The sequence below is a fragment of the Ambystoma mexicanum genome, chromosome 11, assembly GCF_040938575.1.
Source record: "Ambystoma mexicanum isolate Mex_15411 chromosome 11, UKY_AmexF1_1, whole genome shotgun sequence".
In the NCBI taxonomy this organism is placed as follows: Eukaryota; Metazoa; Chordata; class Amphibia; order Caudata; family Ambystomatidae; genus Ambystoma; species Ambystoma mexicanum.
Genome location: NC_090934.1, coordinates 692,416,446 through 692,443,656, shown reverse-complemented (window position 1 = coordinate 692,443,656; position 27,211 = coordinate 692,416,446). Strand labels below are relative to the sequence as shown.

Below are 27,211 nucleotides of genomic sequence, written 5' to 3'. Positions count from 1 at the left end.
AATGATGGTAAAATCCCCATAGAGATGGTGTGTTATTTGGACTATACTCAAGCCCCCACAGAGACAGTGGGCCTAATTACAGGTCTGGTCGTAACCCTGCCGGTGATACCAGCAGGTTGCCGCTGGACCCGTAAAGAATTACCAGCGCCTGACTTCACGGTAACACCAGGGTATTACAACCCTGGCGGCCGCAAAGTCAGGCGCCGGTAATCCTGTTAATCCCCATTCCCATGGATGGGAGTGCGGACCACGGAAGCAACGGCACCATTAATTACGGTGCCGGTACTTCCGTGACGGTTTGCCTACCATGACCGCTGTGTCAGGCAGGGTTTGCCCTGTCGGGCACATCGGCTCCGGCAGGCAAACTAGTAGTATGCTGCTCCGGAAACAACAGTGCCCATTGTTTCTGGACCTGCATGTTTATAATGAGGCCCAGTGTGTAATTATGGTGCTGTTAAGTGCTTGCGCATTAGCCGCTATATAAATCTAAATATAATACAATTAATACAAATAGAAAATATGGTCCCCACAGATATGGCAAGTGATTATGATAAAACTAAAGCCCCCACTGAGATGGTGTGTGATTACAATGATGATAAGGTCCCCATAGAGATGGTGTGTGATTAGGATTATACTCAAGTCCCCACAGAGACAGTGTGTAATTATGATGCTGTTGAGCGCGTTTGGGCATTAGCCACTATATAAATCTGAATATAATACAAAAAATAAAAATAGGAAATATGGTCCCCACAGATATGGCAAGTGATTCTGATAACACTAAAGTCCCCACAGAGATGGTGTGTGATTACAATGATGATAAGGTCCCCATAGAGATGGTGTCTGATTAGGGCTATACTCAAGTCCCCACAGAGACAGTGTGTAATTATGATGATGTTAAGCACTCAGGCATTAGCCACTATAGAAATCTAGATAAAACACTAAACATTTACAAATACAAAATAAGATCCCCACAGATATGGTAAGAGATTATGATAACACTTATGTCCCCACAGAGATGGTGTGTGATTACAATGATGATGAGGTCCCCATAGAGATGGTGTCTGATTAGGAGTATGCTCAAGTCCCCACAGAGACAGTGTGTAATTATGATGATGTTAAGCACTCAGGCATTAGCCACTATAGAAATCTAGATAAAACACTAAACATTTACAAATAGAAAATAAGATCCCCACAGATGTGGCAAGTGATTATGATAACACTGAAGTTTCCATAGAGAAGGTGTGTGATTACAATGATGGTAAGATCCCCATAGAGATGGTGTGTGATTAGGACTATGCTCAATTCCCCACAGAGACAGTGGCCTCATTATGGGTCCGGTGGTAACCCCGCCGGTGATACCGGCAGTTTGCCGCCAGACCCGTTAGGAGTTACCGGCGCCTGACTTCACGGTAACACCGGGGCATTACAACCCTGGCGGCCGCAAAGTCAGGCGCCGGTAATCCTGTGAATCCCCATTCCCATGGAGTCCATAGGACTCCATGGGAATGGGGTCCACGGAAGCACCGGCATGGTTAACGGTGCCGGTGCTTCCATGACGGTTTGCCTACCATGGCTGATGTGTCCGGCATGGCCTGCCCTGTCTGGCACAGCGGCTCCAGCAGGCAAACCTGTAGTATGCTGGTCCGGAAACAACAGTGCCAGTAACCTTACCGGCACCATTGTTTCTGGACCTGCATGCTTATAATGAGGCCCAGTGTGTAATTATGATACTGTTAAGCGCTTGTGCATTAGTCGCTATATAAATCTAAATATAATACAATAAATAGAAATAGAAAATGTGGTCCCCACAGATATGGTAAGTGATTATGATAACACTTAGGTCCCCACAGAGATGGTGTGTGATTACAATGATAAGGTCCTCATAGAGATCGTGTGTGATTACAATGATAAGGTCCCCATAGAGATCGTGTGTGATTAGGAATATACTCGAGTCCCCACACAGACAGTGTTTAATGTGGTGCTATTAAGTGCTTGGGTTTTAGCAACTATAGAAATCTAGATAAAATGCTAAACATTTACAAATACAAAATAAGATCCCCACAGATATGGTAAGAGATTATGATAACACTTATGTCCCCACAGAGATGGTGTGTGATTACAATGATGATGAGGTCCCCATAGAGATGGTGTGTGATTATGACGATACTAAAGTCCCCACAGAGACAGTGTGTAATTATGATGCTGCTAAACGCTTGGGTATTAGTCGCTATATGAATCTAAACATAATACAAAAAATACAAATACAAAATATGGTTCCCACAGATATGGCAAGTGATTATGATAACACTAAAGTCCCCACAGAGACAGTGGGGGTCATTACAACCTGGGCGGTAGCCATGGAGCTATTAGCTCCATGGCTGCCTCCCATACCGTGTCCATGTCCAGTGTTGTTCAATGGGGACTTACCGGTGTAGTCCGACCCTGGCGGAACCGTTAAGTCCCCATTGAACAAACCATTCCTCATTCCCAATTGAGCCCCCATAGGGCTCAATGGGATTGGGGAGGGCGCTAATAATGGGCTCGCGACTTGCAATCCTGTTATTAGCGCCCTAGTCCCTTAGCGGGACCCGTAATGGACGTGTGGTCAGACCACACGTTCCTTACGGTCCCCGCCAATAGACCTCGGAATAGGGCGGTAAGCGATTACCGGCACCGGTCTCCTTACCGGTGCCCGGTATCCCTTACCGGCCAGGTCGTAATGACCCCCAGTGTGTAATTATGATGATGTTAAGCACTCATTCATTAGCCACTATAGAAATCTCGATAAAATACTAAACTTTTACAAAAACAGAATATGATCCCCACAGATATGGTAAGTGATTATGATAACACTAACGTCCCCACAGAGATTGTGTATGATTATGGCAACATTCAAGTCCCACAGAGACAGTATGTAATTATGATGATGTTAAGCCCTTAGGCATTAGCCGCTATAGAATAAATAAAATTATAAAAAATTACAAAATAAGGTTTCCGCAGATATGCCATGTAAGTCCCCACAGAGATGTTGTGTAAATTCTAAGATGTTGAGGACTCCACAGAGATGTTATGCGATAATGATAACACTAAAGTCCCCACAGAGAGGGTGTGTGATAAGAATCTTTTTAAAGTTCGCCCAGGGGCCACACATAGGTCAACAAATAACTGGAAAGGAAACATTTAGTATTCAACTCCTCAATGGTTGTCCTAATAAATCATTAGACCTTCCCCATCTAAAATGATGTACCCCTCCTTCTCCTACCACCTTAAACTACACACACATATTCTACCCCAAACATGGCAGCCTTGTGTCTATTAATACAAAATTAACCTGATGCAGACTTGCTAAAGCACTCATCTCTATTTATTTGACTCAACCCCTAAGGCAGTGGAAAATCAAGTATCACAGTGCTGTCATTTAATGGATTGTGGGCTCTTCCATCTGGATAAATTAGAAATCCAATTGCCAGTGTCACAAACTACACAGATCCATCCTGGCATTGAGGACTCAGACACTGCCTCTGACCTTCACACATCAACAATGCTGGTTTTGCATATGATTCCCCCTCTAACCCACTAAGACCCCAACCCCACCAGTTTTCTAGAAAGAGTGCATGCAATAAAACCACGAAAATGCAAAAGGTTTACTATGGAAGACCAAGTTTCAATTCATGTATGGAGTGTGAAAATCATGTTGAAGTCCCTTAGAGATGGTATGTGATTATAATGGCTTTAAGGTCCTCACAGAGATTGTGTGTGATGAGCAAGTGGATGGAGTTAATCTCTGTTCCAGTCTCACATTTGACCAGCAGGATGAGTGCAAGTTACTGTTAAATCAGTTGCCTCCCTGTTCTTACTTTCACCAGGCTTGACCCCTTGAGGCCAGCATGATATACTCACTGGTGACTGTTTGCCTGTCAAAAGCAGGGGGTACAGAATGTCAGACAATGTAAGAACTCATATAAGGAATGAGGTCAACAAGATGCTTGATCTCGGGGTTATAGAGACCTCTACTAGCCCATGGTCTAGCCAGTTGTGCTTGTACCAAAGGCAGGATCCAAAGAGGTGAGATTCTGCGTGGACTGTAGAGCTCTAAATGCAGTCACAAAGACTGATGCCCATCCTTTGCCTAGGACAGATGAGCTGGTGGACAAACTTGGTGCAGCCAAGTACCTCAGCACATTTGACCAAACGTCAGGCTATTGGCAAATAGCCCTGACAGACCATGCCAAGGAGAAAACTGCATTCTCCACCCCAGCTGGCCTCTACCAATTCAAGGTAATGCCTTTTGGATTAAAGAATGCAACTGCTACATTTCAGAGGATGGTCAATCAAGTTCTGAATGGGATGGGGGACTTCTGCATGGCATACTTGGATGACATTGCAGTGTTCAGCCCTACATGGAAATAACACATTGATCACCTAGGTTATCTATTGCAGGCTCTGGAACAGGCCCATCTGACCACAAAGGCAGGTAAATGTTAAATTGGTCAGAGTACAGTGGTCTACCTTGGACATGAGGTAGGAGGAGGTGAAATAAGGCCATTGCCTAGCAATGTACAAGCTGTACAAAACTGGGCCACCCCTACTACTCAAAAATAATTGAGAGCCTTCTTAGGTCTCACTGGGTATTACAGGAACTTCATTGATAACTATGGGACCATAGCTTCACCCTTGAATGTCCTCTCCTCTCCCAAATTTCCTAAAAAGGTCAGGTGGAATGAGGAGTGCAATCAAGCATTTGAAGGTCTATAGAAAGCCCTTTGTCAGGCTCCAGTCCTAAGAGCTCCTGACTATCACCAACCCTTCATTGTACAAACTGATGCTTCTAATGTAGGTATACATGCAGTCCTTAGTCAACTGGATGAGAAAGGTAGGGAACACCCGATTTGTTTCATCAGCAGGAAGTTAAGGGATCCTGAGACAAGGTGGGCAACAATAGAACGTGAATGTTTTGCTATTGTGTGGTCACTGAAGAGGTTTAGGCCATACTTGTATGGTTCTACCTTCATTATTCAGACTGACCACCAACCCTTGAGATGGCTGATGCAAATAAAAGGGGAAAACCCAAAGTTACTCAGATGGTCAATCTGCCTACAAGGATTTGATTTTTCCATTGAGCACAGAGCAGGAAGTCACCACCAAAATGCTGATGGTCTCCCTAGGATGTTTATAACCGACTATAGGTATGAGATCCATCCAGGAGTGGATTAAATCCTCCTATGCCTTAGTCTGCGGTGGGGGGGGAAAGTGTTAGGGAGAATTCTCATTCTATGGCTAATTTCCCTTACCTAGTGAGTCCCTCAGCAGCTTTGCTGGATTTCTGGAGCTTTTCCCCCCACTCTTACCTGTGTTTTGCCATGTGTATTTCATCTGTTTTTGTGATTGTGGACTCTGGAGTACATCACTTCAGTAGCCCCACGCTTTTGTGTGTTACACAGCACCTTCAGTGCAGTGACACAGGGTTGTCTTTTAGACTTCCCACCGACTCCATTTCTGGGGCTGACTCCTGTCCCCCAGAAAAGAGTGAAGTTGCCATTAATTTTACATAGTCATTTAACCACAGATCCAGTACACCCCATTTTACATGGAGAATTGGAAAGGGTTAAATCTTAGCCCTTTTTTCTGTACCTCTTGGAGCATTGTTTCGCTCCCTTAACATTAAGACTTGGCTGGTGGCAGTGGTATCTACCCTAATTTTCCTACCGCGATTATATTACATAACGTGGTACTGTTTTAGTCTATTTTAGTAGCCTCGAACTTTAAACCCGCTAGCCCAAATACTTTTTATTTCAGCTCCGTTTGGGTTTAATCGCCATTTCTTTTTGTTAACATCCTTTTTGGGTCTTTCTTTGCGCAGCAAACCAGGTTTGCCTCCTTTGTTCGCCGACCTCTGGCGGGCTTCTAACCAGAAGCTCTCCTTTGGCGTCTGAGTGTCTAGGTGGGCTGAATGTAAGGGCGGGGTGTAGTCACCCCCTACACAGGGTCTCCTTGGAGACCCAAGTCGCACTTTGTTTTGATTGGCTCAGGTGGTTATCCGGGCTGGACAACCCCCCTGCTGAGTGATTGACAGCCTGGCTGTGTGAATGGGGGATTTTGGCATAAAAGGCGGGACTCTTGAGCTAGAAGGCAGAGTCGGCTCTGGAACTACAAGGAACCAAAGAGAAGTGGAGAAAAAGACAGCTGCTGCAACCCCGAGTCCCGGTGAAGCCCTGCTGCAGTCCTGAGCTATCTACCCCTTCAACGACTAAGAGAAGATCCAGTCCATAGTCTTCTTCCCTTGAGCCTGGTAGGATCAACCAGCTCGTCTTTTCTTCAGTCATAGAATCCTCTCCTGGGTCGAAATCACTGCTGTGCTGTAGTGGTCCGGATAGCCATCAGAAGAGCCCTCTCCTGATTTAAAGGAGCGCACCTTTTATTCATTGTCTTTTTCGTTGATGCTGGTCTCATCCCTGGGTAGTGCAGATCACTCCAGACGTCCTCCTTCTTGTCCCCACAACTGAAGCTGCAGGAACCGTGAGTCTGCAGGAACTACCAGGAACAACTGTCGTGGCACCAGCTTTTCTCCAACGGAATAAGGTACTGTGTACATTTGGTCATTCTCTCTGTCTGACCGCCGGAATCTGGGTGAACCCTTTTCCTCCATGAAGATTTGTTATTTCTTCCCTCCCTCTTATAACTTTTCCTTTCATTTGACAATCTTTACGAACTCTTGGCATCTCGAATCTCGAACTGTTGAACGTGTGATCCTCGGCAACTGACCCTTTGCTCCATTGACACTGGCGCAGGCCTATTGACTTTAATCTGTATCTTTGAATAAGTCCTCGAGTCTACTTGCCTTGAAAAAGTATTGCCCATGATTTTTATTCACTTTTCCCTTGTTTGAAATTCTTAAGTACAAAGCGTGTTTTAACTTCGTGAGCATACCTATCCGCGGGTACGCGTTAGTATCGCAACACCGGTCTTTCAAATCCTAATGTACTTACCTCCAATTTGCTGGAACAAGTGGGATTGGTTGTGTAGTGTATTGTACGTGTGGTTTTGAATTTATAGAAGTGGTGTGTTTTATAACAGATGGTTTAAAAATAAATGTACTTATATTTGTTTACCTGAAACCTTGAGTCAGTGTTTGCTTGAGTCACAGTAATTGTGGTCCTTTGTGTAATCTCTACTACTGCACATTTACTCTTGAGATAGGTATGGCTGCTCCGCTACTGCTACCACTTTAACAGTGTAGTACAGGTTTGTACCAAAGGTGAACTTGCATTACCACTTGTAGTCTTAATTGTGTGTAGTTGTCCCTAAGGGCACTGCGCAGGATTCTGCCTAACAATGAACTTCTTTGAACTTGGGGAAGGGAACCCCTGTGTTTGATTGTTTGATGAAGGGGAGCTAATTACAAGCCAAAGTGCTAGTAGGAGCTCTGAACTTTACATTGAACACTATTCCTGTTTGATGCTGATATCCCTACATGTTGTATGCAGTTATTTGTGAAGCCAAGTATAGGTTTTGGACACAGACAGAAGTTTTACTTTGGACTTCCTGTAGACTATCCTTAGTTTCCTTTAGGTAGGGAAATCCCACCTCAGCATAAGGCAAGTTAGGCATCATTCCACCCTGCATTTAAAGTTAAATAAAACTTTGTTGAGAACATTTGAACCTGTTGTCTGTCTGACTCATGTTGCTTTCACAAATGGTGTCAGGGGTGGGAGACTCTGAATTGGTAAACATTGTGGAGCCCTTATGTTGCTGTAGTCCAAAAGCTCTCAGGGAAAAAAATGATTGTGAGAGTTCAGGCTCAGGCTAAAGTGTCATTAATCAAGAAGATAATTGCCACACATTTGCAGGTCCCGATTAAGTGTCAAGACTTTGTATAGCTCACAGACCCTTTGTGACATTCTTCCCTTGGCCACCTATTATTTGAAACATTGGGATCAAATTGTTTTAAACATCAGAAAACCACAAGTGTTTTCTCGACCCGGGGCATTAGGTTCTTTTAACCATGGAAAGGGACTCTCCCCTGCCATTCCACCTCATCCTTCTACAGAATTAGTCAAAGGGAAAGAGGGAAAAGGTAATATGAGTTCAATCAGCCCAACCAAAATGGATTCAGGCCCTGAAACCAAAAGGGACTCTGAATATTTGTCTATGTCCGATTCTGAAGAAAGTTCAAGTGAAACCATATAACCTCTAGACAGCATGTCATCCATAGATGAGGTGTTAGCTCAGCTGGCTGTGCATCAAATACAAGTGAAAGACAAATTTCAAATTGGACTGGAACGTCTGACTGCCGCTGATGAAAAAAAGAAGGGGATGATTTAGTACATTTTTCCTTGAACTTTGAAAGGTCAGCAACCCAGTTCCGATGGGGGGATGAGTTAAAACTATGCTATCTAGGACCTTTATTAAAAGGAGAATTGCAAATGTCTTACCAGTTACTAAACCTCCCAGGAACAGCCACCTTTGCTGAAATCAAAGAAGGTCTCTTACAAAGAGTGGGACAAACCAATCATTTCTATTGTCAGAAGTTAAGAAGTATTAAACTAAACTCCGGGGAAATACCAGTGGAATTGGGAAAGCGAGTTAAGAATACAATGTCCTTAGGGGTAGGAAAGAAAAGCTTACGGAAGTATTGGAAGCCGTAATCATAGAATAATTTATCAACTCCTTACCTCCCTCCTACGGGCCGCCTTACAACTGAACAAGCCCACACTCTCTTTAGCTATTGAAACCGCGCAAAATGTCACTGATGCCAACAAACAAATTAATTTACTATACTCATTAGAAGGGTGGAAAGAAAATAGAGGACCTCCCCACCCCAACTTTCCACAAAGAGAAAAAGTGAAATCCCAAAGCCAAAGAGGAAGTGAGGAGAGAATACAGTAGATCAATACAACCCATGAGCCCAATCTGTTTTACCTGCAATGAGCCAGGATATCTAGCTCGGAATTGTTCCCAAAATAAAAGGGAGGAACCCATGGAGATTGCATGTATGGTAGGAGAAGAATGGGAGGATCCATGTTTTTATGGAAACATTGACACCCAGAGCAATTTCTTTTGTGAGACATCATCTAAGTTCAGTCACACATCAGTTCTTGCGAGTGGGATCCTGGTACAGGCCTTAGTAGATTCTGGAAGTAAACAGGTGGCTGTGTGAGCTAATCTAGTAACACCTGAGCAATTAAATGGTGCTCCTTTGATGAGAATTACTTGTGTCAATCGAGATCAAGAGATATACCCCAAAGTTGCTATACCCATACATGTGCAAGGCAAAACTACAATTTTTCCTTCAGCTGTCTTTCTGGATCTACCAGAAGAAACGATCATTGGGACTGACTTTCCCAGATTTCCATCCATACTACATGAAGTCAGCCCAAGCCGTTCACAGTTTTTACCTAGCAAAAAATTGGCATGAAGAACCCTTTATAGCCACCACTTCTGTGTGGGATTGGTCCTCAATCCAGAGAGATTCCCAGCAAACCCCCACCCTGAGAAAATAAACTATTACCATATTTCCGTTATGCGAGAGGCCCTATTCTTAAGGGAAGGGTATGTGAGGCACCTGATGGCATCCTCACTTATTTTTCCCAGGGATACTCTTCTGAGGGGGCCAGGGAAAGGCCATGGTTTTGGATCCTGACCCTGGGGTTGGAAATGTGAGAGAGGATCACCTGAGTTGAGGAGATTTGGGGAGAGGATATCGTTAAGTGAGACATGGTATCCCCCATTTCCCAACATGAACCCTCCATCCCCCAAGCCTTCATGAACTTTTGTCAACCCTTTTCTTGGGATCCCCTAAAATATGACCTAAATGGCATCAATACGGTACTTGAACAAAGAAGAGGATAACTAGAATAACATATCTTCATTTTGAGAAACAAAAAGCAACGATCAACCCCAGCCAAGTACTGGGACGAGGAGGAGAACAACAGGTGTAAAGCAAAACTACTGCTTTGTTGATGAGAGGTCTAGTTCATTTTGTAATACAAATGGAGGTGGGAGCTTTAAAAACGGGAAACCTGAAACAAATGGAAGCCAAGGAAGAGGGAGAGGCAGAAGCCAAGGCAGCTATGGGAGCACAGCCAGCTGTGTGCGGAGAGATCTCTCTGGTGTGGCAGCATAGCAGGAGGAGTGCTTGAGACCCGTGATGCAGTGCAGAGCATATACAGCGGGAAGCAAAGGCATACGTAGCGGGAGGCCAATGTCAAGCTGTGAGAAGGGGGCCTGGCAGACCGAATGAAACGGTTTTGAGTATCCTGCTTCGCAAGAAATTTTTGCTGGGTATGCCCGAGCCACAAGAAGACCGCTGGACATGCACTTTTTGCCTCTGCTTTCCCCTCCCATCGCCAGATGAAGCAAACCCCCAGCTTATCCTTCATTCCACATACTGGTAATCAGGGCCTCCCAACCTAAATTGTCGAGGGGGATGCAAGAAGTTTCAGGTTACTGTTGCTTTCCACAACTACTAGATCTTTTGACATACTTGGACATGATGACACACTCTCCTTGTTAACAGGGGGACATATGCCAATACAGATCTTAATTTGTTGGCCCTCCGACCCTCGTAATAGAACACTGCCAGCACTTGTGTCCAGTACAAGGGTCTGATCTGCAGATAGAGCAAAGGACAACTGTTTTTTAAACTGTAGAGTCACTATGCAGTCTGAACTTGCCCCTGATGCTGGGAACATTTCATCTATCCATTTTGTTTCCCTCGAGATGCACGCTGTGTTTTTTCCATCCAGTCACTCAGGTCCCACCATGGAACACTGAAGACCATGCGCTCTCCACACATTCTAAGGATGAATGCCGGATGAATGCCGGATGAATGCCGATGGCTCAAAGGACATCGTCCAGTAGTCACTATCAGCAAAACAAAGTGATGTGTTTTGGGGCTACTCAATTGAATGCACTACCTGGACATATGCATGGGGCAAGCTCAAAAGTGAGCTCAAGGCAAGGGGGAAAAGGGGCAAAATACAACAAGCAACAACTAGCTGCAAATGTATCAGTATTAGCCAACTTCCAATACAATCCCTTTGCTAACTTTGCTAACTGCTACAATGTTGTACTAGCCAATTAAGTGGTGGCAAACAGATGGGAGTTACTGCAGACCTGCTGCCTGTCTCACTAGCTGTCTCACTAACATCTCAGTGGCCAAACTGATCTTCAGTCTACAGTGAGTCTCACCTGCTCCAGTAGTGGGCAATCACGGCGCTCACCAAGAAGTTGACCCGCTAGGTAATGTTTCTTCACAGGGGCACTGTAATCGGTGCCACACACTCGCTCGACACCTGCCGCTCGCCTCCTTCCCAGCCGGCCCACCCGCACTGGGCACTAGTCTCAGGCAATGACCAAAGTAGCTGTCTGGGCCGCCTTCATGCTCACAGCTCGCTGTGACTAGGCTAGAGCAAAGCACCCTGTGGTGTCAAGACGCACTGTGCAAAGTTCAATGGGGGAGAGCAAAGAATGGCTGCTTTCAACATCACTGGGCAATAGCAGTAGCGGTTAGGCTTTGGAATGTATCCTTCTCCATAGTTATCATAGTGCAGGTGTCTATTACTCCCATGATCTGTCGCCATTGACTACGATGGCTAGGGCTGGCTGGAGTTGAAGTTCAAATCATCTACATAACGAAAGGTTGCAGACCACTGTCTTAGTAGGTTGTTCACTATGTAGTAAGTACATAGGAGCTGCCACATTGTCTGTTCCAGAGGCATTTTCCTGTGCGGGTGTTACTTTGCGCGGAGCTGCAGACTAAAGTTTCATTGTTCAATATGGCAGGTTGCTTGCCAACATGCACGGGCAGCAGTGTTGGTTTATCTTCTTCCTTATGCTTCTGTGCCATAACCAATGCAACCAAGGGGCTTCGGAAAAGTGAATTGTTGCATGCTATCGCACTGCTGAGATCTGGAACCAGAATAAGTGTTTATGCTCCCACTTTGTATAGAGACCGCTGTATGCTGGATAGTGCCACAAGAGTGGGAGAGTACTGGCTTTTCCCTGACCTGAAGCTGTCCCCAGGATCACTCAGCCTGCCCAGCAATACTCGGGGATCAGAGAGGAACTGGTCCACAGAGTAGGTCCCAACTGTCCCAAGATTGGTAGAATGATGCAGAGAGCATAGGAATATGCAAACCTGCAATACAAAAGTAACATTACGGTGTCATACATTTCATATGCTTATCTTTGGTTCTGGAAAAGACTGATCTGTTCATTGCAGCAGCGACAGATAAGAAGAGGTCATGTTGTTTAGTTTTCTTCAATGCTACATTTTGGAAAGGGTAATACTAGGAGACTGTGATGAGATGGATGAGTGGATAATAATTCACACAGGCAACAAATACTTGGCAACTTTCGGTAACTCTAAAACTATTTTTGTACTTCAGGTATAGGTCAATGCTGAGTACTAAGAGTAGTAAGACAAATGCCCACAGACTACAGGCAGGGGCATTCTAGGTATTATTAGAAGGCAGCTGTCCATAACTTTTGCATGACTGTCCTGTTAACTGAGGCTGGCATGCTTGGTGCTTCTGAGTGGATTTGGGTGGATAAGGGATACAGTTTTGTGTATGTGTGCATGGGCTGCCTCCCTGTGCATGACTATAAATATGTCAGAATGAGCGTGTATGTATTTGCTTTGGCCTATGTGCATTTGTAAGAGCTTTTAGGTTTCCCCATTTAAGCTTTAAGTGGGTGCTCCATCCTGGTTTTTCCTTTGCATCCTGAGACTTGTAGTCCTAATTTTAAAATAGGAAAAGTACTTTTTCCAGAATCCAAAGACTGAAACAAGGAATTGATCACCTACACTGCATGGATTAGGGACATTTGAGATTGCCGCCTTTGTGCGGCTGTGTCTTGCTATACGTTTTTGCCTCTCTGTTTTCTTGTCTCTACCTCTCTTTGCACCTACCTAACCTATTGCAATTTCAAGGCAGTTGAAAGTCAGTGTTTTTAGTGGAACATAGCCTATCCAAGTGTATGGAATGGTACACAGATTTTGATAAACTCGAATTGAGTACAGGGCGAGTGACACCCACCAAATCTAGGTGCTTTGAGTGGTATGTTTGCCTGAGGATCTCTTTATGTGTGTCTGTGTGTGATAATAACAGTGTGTGTTTACTGCTTTTCATTTGTCCATCTGTTATGTTATGTTACTTTGTATTTATATAGCGCCTCATGTATCATTGGTATGATCTCAAAGCACTGGTAGGTTGAACGCCCTCGGGAACCGAAGTTCGAGTCAGTAGAGAGAGAGAGAGAGTCATAAGGTGCGTGGGTGCACCGGATATGTGTGCAGCTGGAGAGGTATTTGCGTGATAGCTGCTTATTAGCTGTAGGTGTGATGGTTTGGGAGGTCAGGAATATGTGTTCATTCTGGTGGGTTGATACCCAGAGTGATTTCTGGCTGTGTTAGGCCTGAGGAGACGCTTAGGCCGGTGGTGTGTGCTGAGCTGGGTGAGTTTGTTAGGATGATGGGCAGTATGTGGCGGGTGTTAGTATGAGAACAGCTATACTGAATGTGTCATAGTATAACTGTATTCTAGTTGAGTGGTGGTGTATAGGAGAGAGTAAGCGTGGTGGTGTGATATGGTGGGTTTCGGTGAGGCTGTGTCCCATGTGTTTTACTCACTTCATCAGTTCCATTTGCTGCATCCGTTCTATCCATGCCATCTGTTTCATCCACGCCATCCGTTCTATCCATTCCATCGGTTTCATCCACTCCATCGGTTTCATTAACTCCATCGGTTTCATCCACTCCATTGGTTCCATCCACTCTGTCGGTTCCATCCACTCCATCGGTTCTATCCACTTCATCGGTTCCAAGTACTCTATCCATTCCAAGCACTCCCTCTGTTCCATGCACTCCCTTCCTCCTATCCATTCCATGCACTTCTTCTGATTCCATGTACTTCATCCATACCATGCACTCCAACTGTTCTGAGCAGTCCAACCGGTCCAACCATTCCTTCCTCGGTTCCGTGCACTCACTCCATTCCATGCACTCTTTTCGTTCTATCCGTTCCATGCACTCCATGTGTTTTATACTTCATCCATACCCTGCACTTCAACCGTTCATGCACTCCAACCTATCCATCCATTCCATCTGTTCCATCCACTCTATTCTTTCCATCCATTCCATCCATCCCATCCACTCTATTCGTTCCATCCATTTCATCCGTCCCATCCACTCTGTCAGTTCAGTCCACTCTATCCGTTACATCCACTCTATCCGTTCCATCATTCCATTGGTTCTATCTACTTTATTAGTTGCATGCATTCTATCTGTTCCATGCACTCCCTGTTTCATGCACTGCCTATGTTCCCGGCACTCGCTCCGTTCTCTGCACTCATCCTTTCTATCCATTCCATGCACTCCATCCGTTATATGTACTTCATCCGTACCATGCACTCGAACCGTTCCATTCACTCCATCCGTTCCATCCACTCCATCCGTTGCAAGGAAGCCCTGCTGTGATTTTTTCTGCTGGTGTCCAATAGATAATGCTGTGAATTTGCTCCCAGATGTCCAATTCCATGACTCCCATTTTATCACATTGGGACCTTGTAGCATACAGACGTATTCTTATGGACAACGTTTAGTTGTACACTATGGAATCCCCCAAACTGGAACACATCTCTGTAAAAACTTTCTACCTTTATAACCACTACTGCCATGTCTTGTACTCGTGTGTGAACTGAAGGGGCAGCCCATAACGGCAGAACCTGAGGCTGAAATGAGCAGTGTATCACATTGGTGGTAACCGCCTAGCAAAGTTAAAACATACTATAAATTCGGTATGTGATTAGTTGTATTTGAATAAGTGGTGTTGTCAGAGATACACCATTAATTCAAAGTCATGATGTATTCTAAAACTCCTAGGGGTTAAACAAAACCAGTGAATTGTTTTGTGAAGGTATAGTCTATATAATTGGGAAAGACAATTCTTATCTTTAGTGGTGCAATTTTTAATCCACACGGTTTCCTATGTCAAGACAGCTGCATATTAATTACGGTGTCTCAAAAGGAAGAACTGAGAGTAACACATAAGGAAAAAGAAAACTGTAAACAATAGTTGAGCATAAGTCTCAGATCTGTGCCACAGTTGGAGAAATCAAAATACAATGTACTATGTACAGGTAGAAGAGCAAAAGTGATTCAATTCTAGTACTCAGATCCGAATCAATGTCTGCTACACATCTCTTGGGTGTACAAGCTTTTTGCATACATTAACAGAGGCATTGAAGGTTAGAAATTAATTTCCATCAAATTTTAGAAGGGGTGTCCCATATGAAGCTGTAACAAGAGTGGAGTAGAGCAGACTGGTGAATGTTAGTAAATAGTGTGTCTTGTACTCGTTCCGGTGTTGCACACTGACAGCCAGGATCAGTCGCTGCGTACTTCCATTGCCAGAAAACATGGCGCCTCAGGGCATCCATTATCAAAATACCTTAACCCAAGAGCACAACTTGCAAAACATTGCCATACAAATTGCCCACCAGGCCAGCCACAATCTTAGCATCTATGCTACCATAATATTCTCAAAGTAACTTGCACCCAGCAATTAAAAAAACCACAAACAGAACCCTAAACAATGTACATATCAGTCCAGGCCTACAATTCCTAGCACCAGAGGCACACAACGGTCTGCTTAGGACACATGCGTATGTGTATAGTGTTCACGAAAATTAGCTTGCACGCTTCTCTGGGAGATTGCCTGCAACCAGTGCCACACAGCCCTACAGACAAGGCGTGTACCAGTCGGGTTTACTCCCCTAAAATTGGAAATACGCCCAAAAATACCATCTTGCTCCCAACAACAAGATTGAAAACACATACAAGAGTCCACTGCTCTAATTCACCCAAAAAGCTCCATGGATAAGATTGGAACAGTTGTACACTTGGGACCACATCTACGCACAAATCAGGTCAAAAACAGAGTTAAAATATGTTTACACTTCAATAAAATACCCCCATTGGGAATAAGACGCACTTTTTGTCATGATGCCTACCTCCAAAGAGCCAGGCCGGGCCCAGCAACCCCAGAGGCAGACATCATTTTCCCCAGGGAAGTCTCAGCGGGCCCAAGTCGGGGCCCTTTGGACTCAGTCCTGGCGCCTTAGGCGCCAGGCTCATAGCGGACCCCAGTCCTGGCGCCTTAGGCGCCAGGCTCATAGAAGAGGATATGTGTTTAAGTGCTTGGGTGCACACTTACCTGATGCAGACCTTGCTGCTTCATCCAGGCCCTCTTGAGGCCTGAATGGGACTACTTTACCTGTAGGACTACTTCACCACCCGGGTGTGGTCGGGGAAGGATACATACCTGATTGGTGGAAGGATACATACCAGGAACTTCTTCCAAGGCTATTTAAACCCCACCCGAACAGCCACACGTGCTTCGCGTTGTTCTGCACCTAGCAGCTGGACGCTCACCGTGTCAGCTCCTGCATCCTGACTTCAGCCACGCCTGCCAGCACCCTGGAACACCTGCAAGGGGAGAAAGGAAGAGAATAGGAGAAGAAAAGCCCTTACCTGCTAAATCTGCATCCCGGAGTCATTTCTCCAACGGCCCTGAAAAGGAAGACATCATTTTAAAAGCATTTTGTTTCGATCGCTGCAGCGCTGCATTTTACTCACCTTTGCAAGGCGCTTCCATCTTCAGCAGCAATCTTCCGGATTCATCTACGCCCCGGCGCCTAGAGGAAAAAAGACAAGAACAAAGGTGAGAGGGAGAAAAGGAATAAGGAAAGCTCAGTTTCCTTTTAAGTCTTACCTGTTGGATTATTCCCACTGCATTTCGGGTCCTGCCGCTTCCTGGCATCTCCGGACCCCGGCCCCTATGGGGAAAAAAGACAAAGACATTGAATGAGCGAATGCAAAGACATTACCTGAGCGCTCATCCAGAACTGTTTCACTTCGGGTTGGCGCCATATCTCCGGCACTCCGAACCCCGGCCCCTAAGGGGAAAAAGACATAAGCATTAGCGCTTGCTGCAATTAGACAACGAACATTATTATTAAGCTTGAACTTTTGAACAGAACTTTTACAGCGCCTTACCTGAACAGTCAAGCTTACCTGAACTCCCATCAATCCTCAATCCAGTGAAGTAACTGGGTTTCAACGCGCCCCTGCATCAGAAGCAGGATGGAGAGCTCATCCTTCCAAACCCTAAGGTGAGGCTTCACAGGGAATCGTGGAGGAGGTATCGTGGAGGGTTGGAAGGGAGTGGGAGGCTTGAGCATTGTTCCACAGTTGGTAATACTCCCTTTTCACGCACAGGAGGGTATCCAACGAGGCAGGGAAGCCAGAATAGAGGGGCCCTTTCTGTCCATCTTCAGAGTTCTGCGCCTTCGACGCCGCGCCTCCGTGGGAACCAGGTGAGCGTTACAGAACGCGAAGCCTTACCACAATTTCCCACCTGGGCGCTATGGAGACTTCCGAGACAGATCAGCTGGCCCATCTTTTAGGGGAATTACGGGCAGAAGTGCACTCAGCCCGCCAGGAGACTAATGCTCTCAGAAGGGAACTAATCCTATCCAAGGAAAGAACTGATGATCTGGCTAAAAGGTTATTGCAGGGCCAGGCAGAGCACACTCCTTTACCTGTTTCCGGAGATATTTCTACAACAATGGGTTCGAATAACCCAGTACAAATCAATCTACCTGGACACATGCCTTTGGCCCCGCCGGAACGTTTTGCGGGGGATCCCAAGAAATATGCCGTTTTTATGAACCAATGCCGTTTACACTTTTTATGCAGGCCCGGGGCCTTCCCCAACGACCAGACCAAAGTAGCCTTTGTACTATCTTACCTCAGTGGCTGCGCTGCCGATTGGTCTATTCCATTGGTAAATCAGGATGATCCCATTCTCCGGGATTTCCAGGGCTTCCAGGCCAGCATGGAAAGATTGTTCGCTCGACACTCGCAGGGACAGGCCCTTGACAACGAACTGCTATCCTTACGACAAGGTAACCAGGATCTTTTGTCCTATATCGCCACCTTTAATAGACTAGTTGTGGAAACCGGATGGCCTGAAAATAAAAGGATCACATTATTTCATCAAGGCCTGCGCGGAGAGCTTAAAGATGTTATAGCTCAGATAGTAGATCCACCCCAGGCCTGCGCAGACTACATAGACTTAGTGGTTCAACTTGATCACAGACTTCAAAATAGAAAAGCAGATCGGCTCAAGTATGAAACCAGAGTACCTATCAAGACCCACGTTAACTCCAAGAGTACTGACGTTTCCGAACCTATGCAAATTGGCAGTGTTAAAGGACCATTAACGCAGATGGAACGAGAGAGAAGGCGACAAATGCAACTTTGTCTGTATTGTGGAACTTCCGGTCACTTTCTTCAAAGTTGTCCAGTTAAACCACCCAAGAAGGTCGTTGGAGCCACTGATAATGAGTTATTGACACCTGGTTCGGGAAACGACCTAGCCCGACAAGCGTAGGGGTCCGCTTGCCGAGCTTGAAAACAAACTCTTTGACCTCGCATTTTGTCATGCCAATGGTGCTTGTGAACCCAAAACAGCCTCAGCAGTTGCATGCTATAAAAGCATACATAGACAGTGGAGCTATGGAAATTACATAGACCGTGAATTGGCTTCCAGGATTAAGCTTCCTCTCCGCCCGAAAGTAACCCAAGATGTAATTACTACAGTTGATGGAACCGAAATAGCCTCAGGGCCTGTAACGCATTCCACAGTTGAAATCACTCTGGTGGGTCAGGACGGACATCGGGAAACAATCGTGTTTGATGTGATCAAGGCCCCACAATTTCAAGTACTTCTTGGTATCCCTTGGTTAGAAACACATAATCCGAGAATACACTGGCGAGCAAAGAAGATAACTTTTCCTGATTGTGAACCAACCTGTTACCCAAGGAATCCAGCTATGGGTCTAGCCTCTGTAACTTCCACCCCTGTACAGCTACCATCTGAATACCAAGAATTCCAAGACGTTTTTCAGAAAGAGCAGGCTAACACCTTACCTCCCCATCGATCTTACGATTGCCAAATCGACTTGGTACCCAATGCACAACTACCTTGTAGTAGGATTTATGCTCTTACTGAACCTGAGAACCTGCATTTGCACCAGTATTTGGATCAATACCTGGCCAATGGCTTCATTCGCCCATCAAAGTCACCAGTCTCTTCCGCTTTGTTCTTCGTACCTAAAAAGGAAGGAGACCTTAGGGCCTGTATTGACTACTGCGCCCTAAATCAGATAACGATTAAGAATCGTTACCCTTTGCCCCTGATACCTGAGCTTATCGACCAAGTAAAAGATGCTCGTGTGTACACCTAGCTAGATCTCCGAGGAGCTTACCACCTGGTACGTATAAAAGAGGGCGACGAGTGGAAGACTGCATTCCGCACCAAATTTGGGCTCTTCGAATATCAAGTAATGCCCTTCGGTTTGTGCAACGCACCTGCCGCCTTTCAGTACTTCATGAATGATGTTCTTCGGGAACTTATCGATGTTTGTGTCATCGTTTATATTGACGACATCCTGGTGTATTCCTCCTCAGAATCTGATCACAGAAACCATGTTAGGGCAGTTCTTGAGAAATTGCGCCAGCACAAATTATTTGCCAAGCTCGAAAAATGCGTTTTTCATACCACAGAAGTGGAGTTTCTCGGATTCATCCTGACACCTCAAGGAATCCGAATGGACTCGCGGAAAGTGGACGCCATTCTCAACTGGCCATCTCCTAGCTCTGTGAAGGTAGTGCAAAGCATGCTTGGCTTTGCCAATTTCTATCGAAGGTTCATCCCGGAATTTTCTCGAACTGTTCAACCCATCACAGGTCTCCTAAAGAAAAATAAACGCTTTGAATGGACTCTTGAGGCTGAACAAGCCTTTTAGGACCTGAAAACCAAATTCACCTCTGCACCTGTATTGAAGCACCCGCGCCCAGATCTCCCTTACATCGTGGAAACCGATGCATCCATTTCGGCCATGGGGGCTGTCCTGTCGCAAAGAGACCCAGAAACTCACCAACTACACCCTGTAGCCTTTTGGTCCAGAAAATTCTCTCCACCTGAACTCAATTACGCAATTACCGACAAAGAACTACTGGCTATTAAATCAGCTTTCAAGGCTTGCCGTCACTATCTTCTCGGTGCAAGACACACCATCACCATAATTACGGACCACAGAAATTTGCAGTATTTAAAGACGGCCAAAGCTCAATCTTCGTGACAACTCCGATGGGCTTTATTCTTTGCGGAATTTGATTTTGTAATTACCTATCGCCCAGGCTGCAAGAATGGTAAGGCAGATGCCTTATCCCGGATAGGCATGGAAGAACCCAATTCGAGTTTAGAACCTGTGCCAATCATACCGGAACAAAGAATTCTGGGCTTGACTTCATTGCAAACCATTGAGGACATCCAAGCTCAAGTAAAACAGCTTTTTGACTCTTCTGCCTTACTGGAATGGAGTCAAAAGGGTCCTCACTACACCGTTACGCATGATTTACCCTACTTCCAAGAGCGGTTATTTCTGCCAAGTAAAGAATTGCAGGAACTTGTCATTACCCGTCATCATGAATCATTAATGGAAGGACACCCCGGTATCGCGAAAACAGAAGAAAAGATCAAACGCCACTTCTTGTGGCCTTCTTGGAGAAAAGACATAAAGTGATTTGTGTTGTCTTGCGGAATCTGTGCCCAAAATAAGAGTCAAAAGAAAAGGCCAGCCGGCCTACTTCAACCTTTAGACATTCCACCAGCACCTTGGCACACCTTGTCAATGGACTTTATAACTGACCTGCTCCTTGTGGTGGTTACAACACGATTCTCGTAATAGTGGATCTATTCTCCAAAATGGCCCATTTTATCCCTTTAAAAGGATTGCCGTCAGCTTCCACCTTGGCCAAGGAATTTATGGAAAATATAGTGCGGTTACATGGTTTCCCTTCCATATTAGTCTCAGACCGTGGAAGTCAATTTATCTCCCACTTTTGGAAGAAATGTTGCCAACTAGCACAAATAGACGTGCGGTTATCCACCAGCCACCACCCCCAGACCGACGGACAAACCGAGAGAACCAATCAGACTCTCGAGCAATATCTGCGGTGCATGTTACACCAATCTGAGTTAAATTGGAAAGACATCCTTTGGATTGCAGAATATGCATACAACAATTCAGTGCATTCTGGAACCGGACAGACTCCTTTTTATACCCTGTATGGTCACCATCCTCGGACCTCTGACCTAGATCCACCTCTGACCCTGGAGATGCCTGCAGTAAATCACCTACATTCCACAATAACCCAAGCCTTCAAAGAAGCTACAACCCACTTACAGCAAGCCAAGAAAAAGTATAAAGAAAACGCTGATTTGCACCGAAGTACAACTCCTCCTTACCAAGTAGGAGATCAGGTATGGCTAGCAACTAAACATCTACCCCTCAAGGGTCAGCGAACTTTTAATCCCAGATTCATTGGGCCTTACCCCATCAAAGCTATTATCAACCCAGTGGCCTTTAAACTCGATTTACCATCCAACATGCGGATTCATCCCGTTTTTCACGCATCTCTTCCAAAACCAGTACAACCTGGAACCAGACTGTCTGAGCCCCCAGGCCCTGTCCAAATTGATGGAGAATTAGAATTCGAAGTGAAAGACATTTTAGATTCCAAGATAGTTAAGTCGAAACTCTTCTATCTTGTTGATTGGAAAGGATATGGACCTCAGGAAAGATCTTGGGAACCCAGTAACTATGTTCACGCACCACGATTAATTCAACGATTCCATCGAAGTTTCCCGCACAAACCAAAACCCCCGGAGGAAATGACCTTGGTAGGGGCCTTGAGGGGGGGTACTGTCATGATGCCTACCTCCAAAGAGCCAGGCCGGGCCCAGCAACCCCAGAGGCAGACATCATTTTCCCCAGGGAAGTCTCAGCGGGCCCAAGTCGGGGCCCTTTGGACTCAGTCCTGGCGCCTTAGGCGCCAGGCTCATAGCGGTCCCCAGTCCTGGCGCCTTAGGCGCCAGGCTCATAGAAGAGGATATGTGTTTAAGTGCTTGGGTGCACACTTACCTGATGCAGACCTTGCTGCTTCATCCAGGCCCTCTTGAGGCCTGAATGGGACTACTTTACCTGTAGGACTACTTCACCACCCGGGTGTGGTCGGGGAAGGATACCTACCTGATTGGTGGAAGGATACATACCAGGAACTTCTTCCAAGGCTATTTAAACCCCACCCGAACAGCCACACGTGCTTTGCGTTGTTCTGCACCTAGCAGCTGGACGCTCACCGTGTCAGCTCCTGCATCCTGACTTCAGCCACGCCTGCCAGCACCCTGGAACACCTGCAAGGGGAGAAAGGAAGAGAATAGGAGAAGAAAAGCCCTTACCTGCTAAATCTGCATCCCGGAGTCATTTCTCCAACGGCCCTGAAAAGGAAGACATCATTTTAAAAGCATTTTGTTTCGATCGCTGCAGCGCTGCATTTTACTCACCTTTGCAAGGCGCTTCCATCTTCTGCAGCAATATTCCGGATTCAGCTACGCCCCGGCGCCTAGAGGAAAAAAGACAAGAACAAAGGTGAGAGGGAGAAAAGGAATAAGGAAAGCTCAGTTTCCTTTTAAGTCTTACCTGTTGGATTATTCCCACTGCATTTCGGGTCCTGCCGCTTCCTGGCATCTCCGGACCCCGGCCCCTATGGGGAAAAAAGACAAAGACATTGAATGAGCGAATGCAAAGACATTACCTGAGCGCTCATCCAGAACTGTTTCACTTTGGGTCGGCGCCATATCTCCGGAACTCCGAACCCCGGCCACTAAGGGGAAATAGACATAAACATTAGCGCTTGCTGCAATTAGACAACGAACATTATTATTAAGCTTGAACTTTTGAACAGAACTTTTACAGCGCATTACCTGAACAGTCAAGCTTACCTGAACTCCCATCAATCCTCAATCCAGTGAAGTAACTGGGTTTCAACGCGCCCCTGCATCAGAAGCAGGATGGAGAGCTCATCCTTCCAAACCCTAAGGTGAGGCTTCACAGGGAATCGTGGAGGAGGTATCGTGGAGGGTTGGAAGGGAGTGGGAGGCTTGAGCATTGTTCCACAGTTGGTAATACTCCCTTTTCACGCACAGGAGGGTATCCAACGAGCCAGGGAAGCCAGAATAGAGGGGCCCTTTCTGTCCATCTTCAGAGTTCTGCGCCTTCGACGCCGCGCCTCTGTGGGAACCAGGTGAGCGTTACACTTTTATGCTCACAAAAAAACAAAAAAAACAAGCCGAACTTAACCCAGCTACAATTTTCAGATCCACCAGACGACCACACAACTAGCAGCTATCTAATCCTCCCTCATGCCCAACATGCAACAAAAAGTGCATCCACACTGTAGGTGATCAGAATCCACCAAAACCGATTTAACTTGAGGGCTGCCTCTCCAGACTAAACCCATGCAGTTATCCACTGAATAAAAGGCACGTTGTCAACAAACAGCCCAAAACGACCACTAACCTGTTTGGGCAACAGCATTTGTTAGTACCAATTATCAGCGTGAATCAAGTAGCAGCATCAAATAAGCTGAACATAGAATGTTGCAAGCTACTAGCACATCAGTCATTTGCCATCCTCAATTCAGCACATGCACACATTCATTACTGGCCAAGAGACCATCATTAACTCGCTAATGGCGAGCGCATGGCAGCTTTGGATACATGAACATTGACAATCAACAGTCTGCTATCTCCCGAGAGCATAAAATAACAGATTCTCAAATATGTAAGTTCAACATCCAAAAGTATTGGGTTTGCGAATAGAGACATGTAAAAGAGTGCCAGATAACGTGCACATAATTTAATAACAGAATGGTCAAGTAAAAGTTGCATCATGAGCACATGCATTGAAAACCAGCTATTCCGATTTACAAGCTCATTTGGGTCAGAAATGCATCAAGCCACTGCTCGAGATGCAGATCGAGGCAGATTCACATTGAGCGTATAAACTACCTAGCTTAAAAGTAAAGTAAACCACTATTTGGCCATGCTGTCTACAGCACAGAGCAATGAATGCAGCTAAATTCATTGAGCACAAAATAGCTCAAAAGCTGCTGGGTGGAAATTAATAGGCCGGTCATGAAACTAAGAACTCGCTTCAAGAGCAAAACGGCGCACAGAGAAAGGCAAACTAAGGCACCCTTACGACGCACCAAAGAGATAAAGATGCAAAGTAGTGATTTTTATACTTTAGGTAGGGTGACCAGACAGCCCCGGGAAATCACCCTCCATCCTGGGGTCCCTGGAGTTGTATGGTTGGGCGGCTATGGTAATTAAAAGTGTATTCTTTTTTTCACAACACCTTCAGAATGTTGGCGCTGGAGGATTGGCTCGAACCCACAACCTTTCAGGTGCAAGTCAGGCTTGGAAAAGGTTGTACAGCAAGTCATCTAATATCAGTTATAGCAAATGCTTGTTTTGCATTAACATGCCAAGATTCACAAACAAAACTGCACAAATGAGATCATATACAGTTTATAAAAAGAAGTGCTGGAAATATGATTGGGTGGTGGTTGTGGGGGCATGTTGGGGAGGGGCGGTAATTGGTGGGCTGCGATGAGGTAGTCCCTCTTTTATGTTGTTGGTCGTCCCGTTTTTTCATTTTGGAAATCTGGTCACCCGAACTTTAGGTGCTCGCATGTGTGCATCATGAATTGAAACCTGTGGCGTGTCCTCATGCAGCTATCGGTACGATAATAAGAGTTCATTCTGATAATAGGAGTGGTAAAATAAAAAAAGAGAAGACTTACATTGGTAATATTAAGGGATGCTAAAGGAGGTGGTGTTTCTGTGCGGTCGGTGAGTACTTATATATCTGAGACATAGGGCCTCATTAAAAGAAGTGCAGAATGGATTTAACGGCGCCAGTAATGGTGCCGGTGCCGTTAAACCCACTTCGCACTATTACGAGGTCCCCTCGTGGGACACGCTCTGGACGTCTGGTTTTTCCAGATGTCCATAGCGGGTCCCGCGAGGGACCAGGGAGCTAACAATGGGCCTGTTCGTAATGGGCCCGTTGTTAGCTCCCTCCCCATTCCCATTGATCCCTATGAGGGCTCGAATGGGAATGGGGAAGGACCGGGCGCGGGTTCCCTGAAAGAGGAAATACCGGGCCCTTCATACTCGGAATGGTCCGGTATTTCCCCATTCAGGGAACCCGGACCCGATTTTGGAGGCAGCCATGCCCTTATTAAGGGCATGGCTGCCTCCAAAGTCGTAATGAGGCCCATACTGTAGATTGAGAAGCAAGATTTCTGCATGATTGGCTTTGCCACTGGAGGAAAGACATTTAAGCGCCAGCATCTTTTAATGTTGTATTAAATCCTTAACTTTATTTCTTGTAATCATGACTGATTATGAGAAATAAAATGACCCAGTGTATTTAAAATGCACCATTTTACATATATTTTCCTAAAAATATGTTGGAACATAGCAACTACACAAAAATCTGCCAAACTATCTTTAAACCCGATCGAGCTGTGACCAACGTTACTTATCAAGTTCGCTTTAAAATGTGAAGCCGGGTTAGGGCATAAAGTGCTTTAAAATTAAGCATTTAGGACAACAGAATGAAAGTGGTGATAAAGAGCAAGGTTTTTTAATTAAGCCAGTACAGTGTAAACTATATAACAGTCGTAGTATTACTGTTAAATGGGTTCTGGCAAAATGCATTATGCCCTAAAAATGACTCTCAGAAAAGCACCCATTTTAAATGTAATAAAAAAGTACATGTTTATTAAGAAAATGTAGCATTTTGCTCTGACACGGAAAATGTTTTTGAAAAGCCCGTCTGAAACCACTCTGGAATTCCCAGCCCTCTCCCTCTCCTTGCTTCCTCTCCCCTCCTCCACATTAGTGTTTGGTCTAAGCTCAAGGCAGGTGTGAAATTCCCCAGGGCAGGGCCCCTTCTACATGACAATAGCCTTGAAGCTGAAGCCGTTGTTGAAATGCAATCCCCAGTGCGAGCCCAACCCAATGTTCATTGAGAGACAAATACTTTAAAAGAATCCTTGCATTTAGGGTGATACAGTTTGTCAGGAGTATAGTGGTTAGTTTAGCATAGAAGTATTTAAAGTGCACAGTTCTTTAGAGTAATTAAAACATGTTATGGTTTCTTATTTAAAACATATTGTGCCTAGTTTAACATGAATGCACGGAAAATGCTAAGTTTTAAAAACGTAATCTTTCATGATGCCACACGTTTATCTATTTTGAATATTGGCCAGTGTCTGCACTCTTCACAACACAAGAATCCAGCCTACCTCATCACTGACAAGTCTTTTTCCAAGCCCGCAGATACGCAGAGTGAAGCCAGTGGCTCTGATCATCATTAGCGCGTTTACAGGTCGTATTTGCTGAGCCTATTTTTTCCCGCGTTTGAGCGATTTCTTTGCTCATCCTATTTTCTTTCTTCTGGCCTGAAAGGGACACAGCATGAATTAAGTGGCCATGACTATTATTTGGGTGGGGGCCCCCACTGTTATAAGGAGGCTTTCTACCTGCTGGACACACTATTGTTTTCCAAATGGGCATCTTACACTCAGTAAAAAAAACGTAATTTCCAAACTCAATCATGCTGCTTAAACTTGCATTCGCTAGTTTTCTTTGAAATGTGTTTCTTTTTTTATCTGACCACCAAACAAATACCCTGTAATTGTTGTGCCTCTTCCTTTGTGTTTTTTATAACAGGTTATATTTATAAAGATGTTAAATGGTTGTCAAACTGCTTAATCACAAATACATGTTTCTGTTGAGCTGACAGCAGTTGTTAGGAAATTAAACACTGGGATCATGGGTGCCAGCTTTGGATTTTCACTACAGGTGCAGAAATACCCCCACCTGTTCCCTGCATAAATATATATATAAAAACCAAAGCTGGCATCCATGATCACAGTGTTTAATTATATATATATATATATATATATATATTATAAGCAAGCAACCAGCTCAACCCATCCCAGGGCCAAACACATTTTGGCTCATGCCCCCCACCCCCCCCGGTCATGCCCCATGTCTCCCTGCTGTTGCCCCCCACCCCCGCTCATGCCCCGTGTCTCACTCCTGTTACCCCCCACCCCCGCTCATGCCCCGTGTCTCTCTCCTGTTACCCCCACCACCCTCTCATGCATCGTGTCTCTCTCTTGTTACCCCCCACTCCCCGCTCATGCCCCGTGTCTCCC

General features: G+C 45.3%; 1 long non-coding RNA gene across 1 annotated transcript in view; it reads left to right on the top strand.

The window, feature by feature from the left end:
* Positions 1–27,211, top strand: part of LOC138503665 (uncharacterized) — a 752,726-nt gene that overhangs the window by 423,219 nt on the left and 302,296 nt on the right. The window lies entirely within an intron of this gene.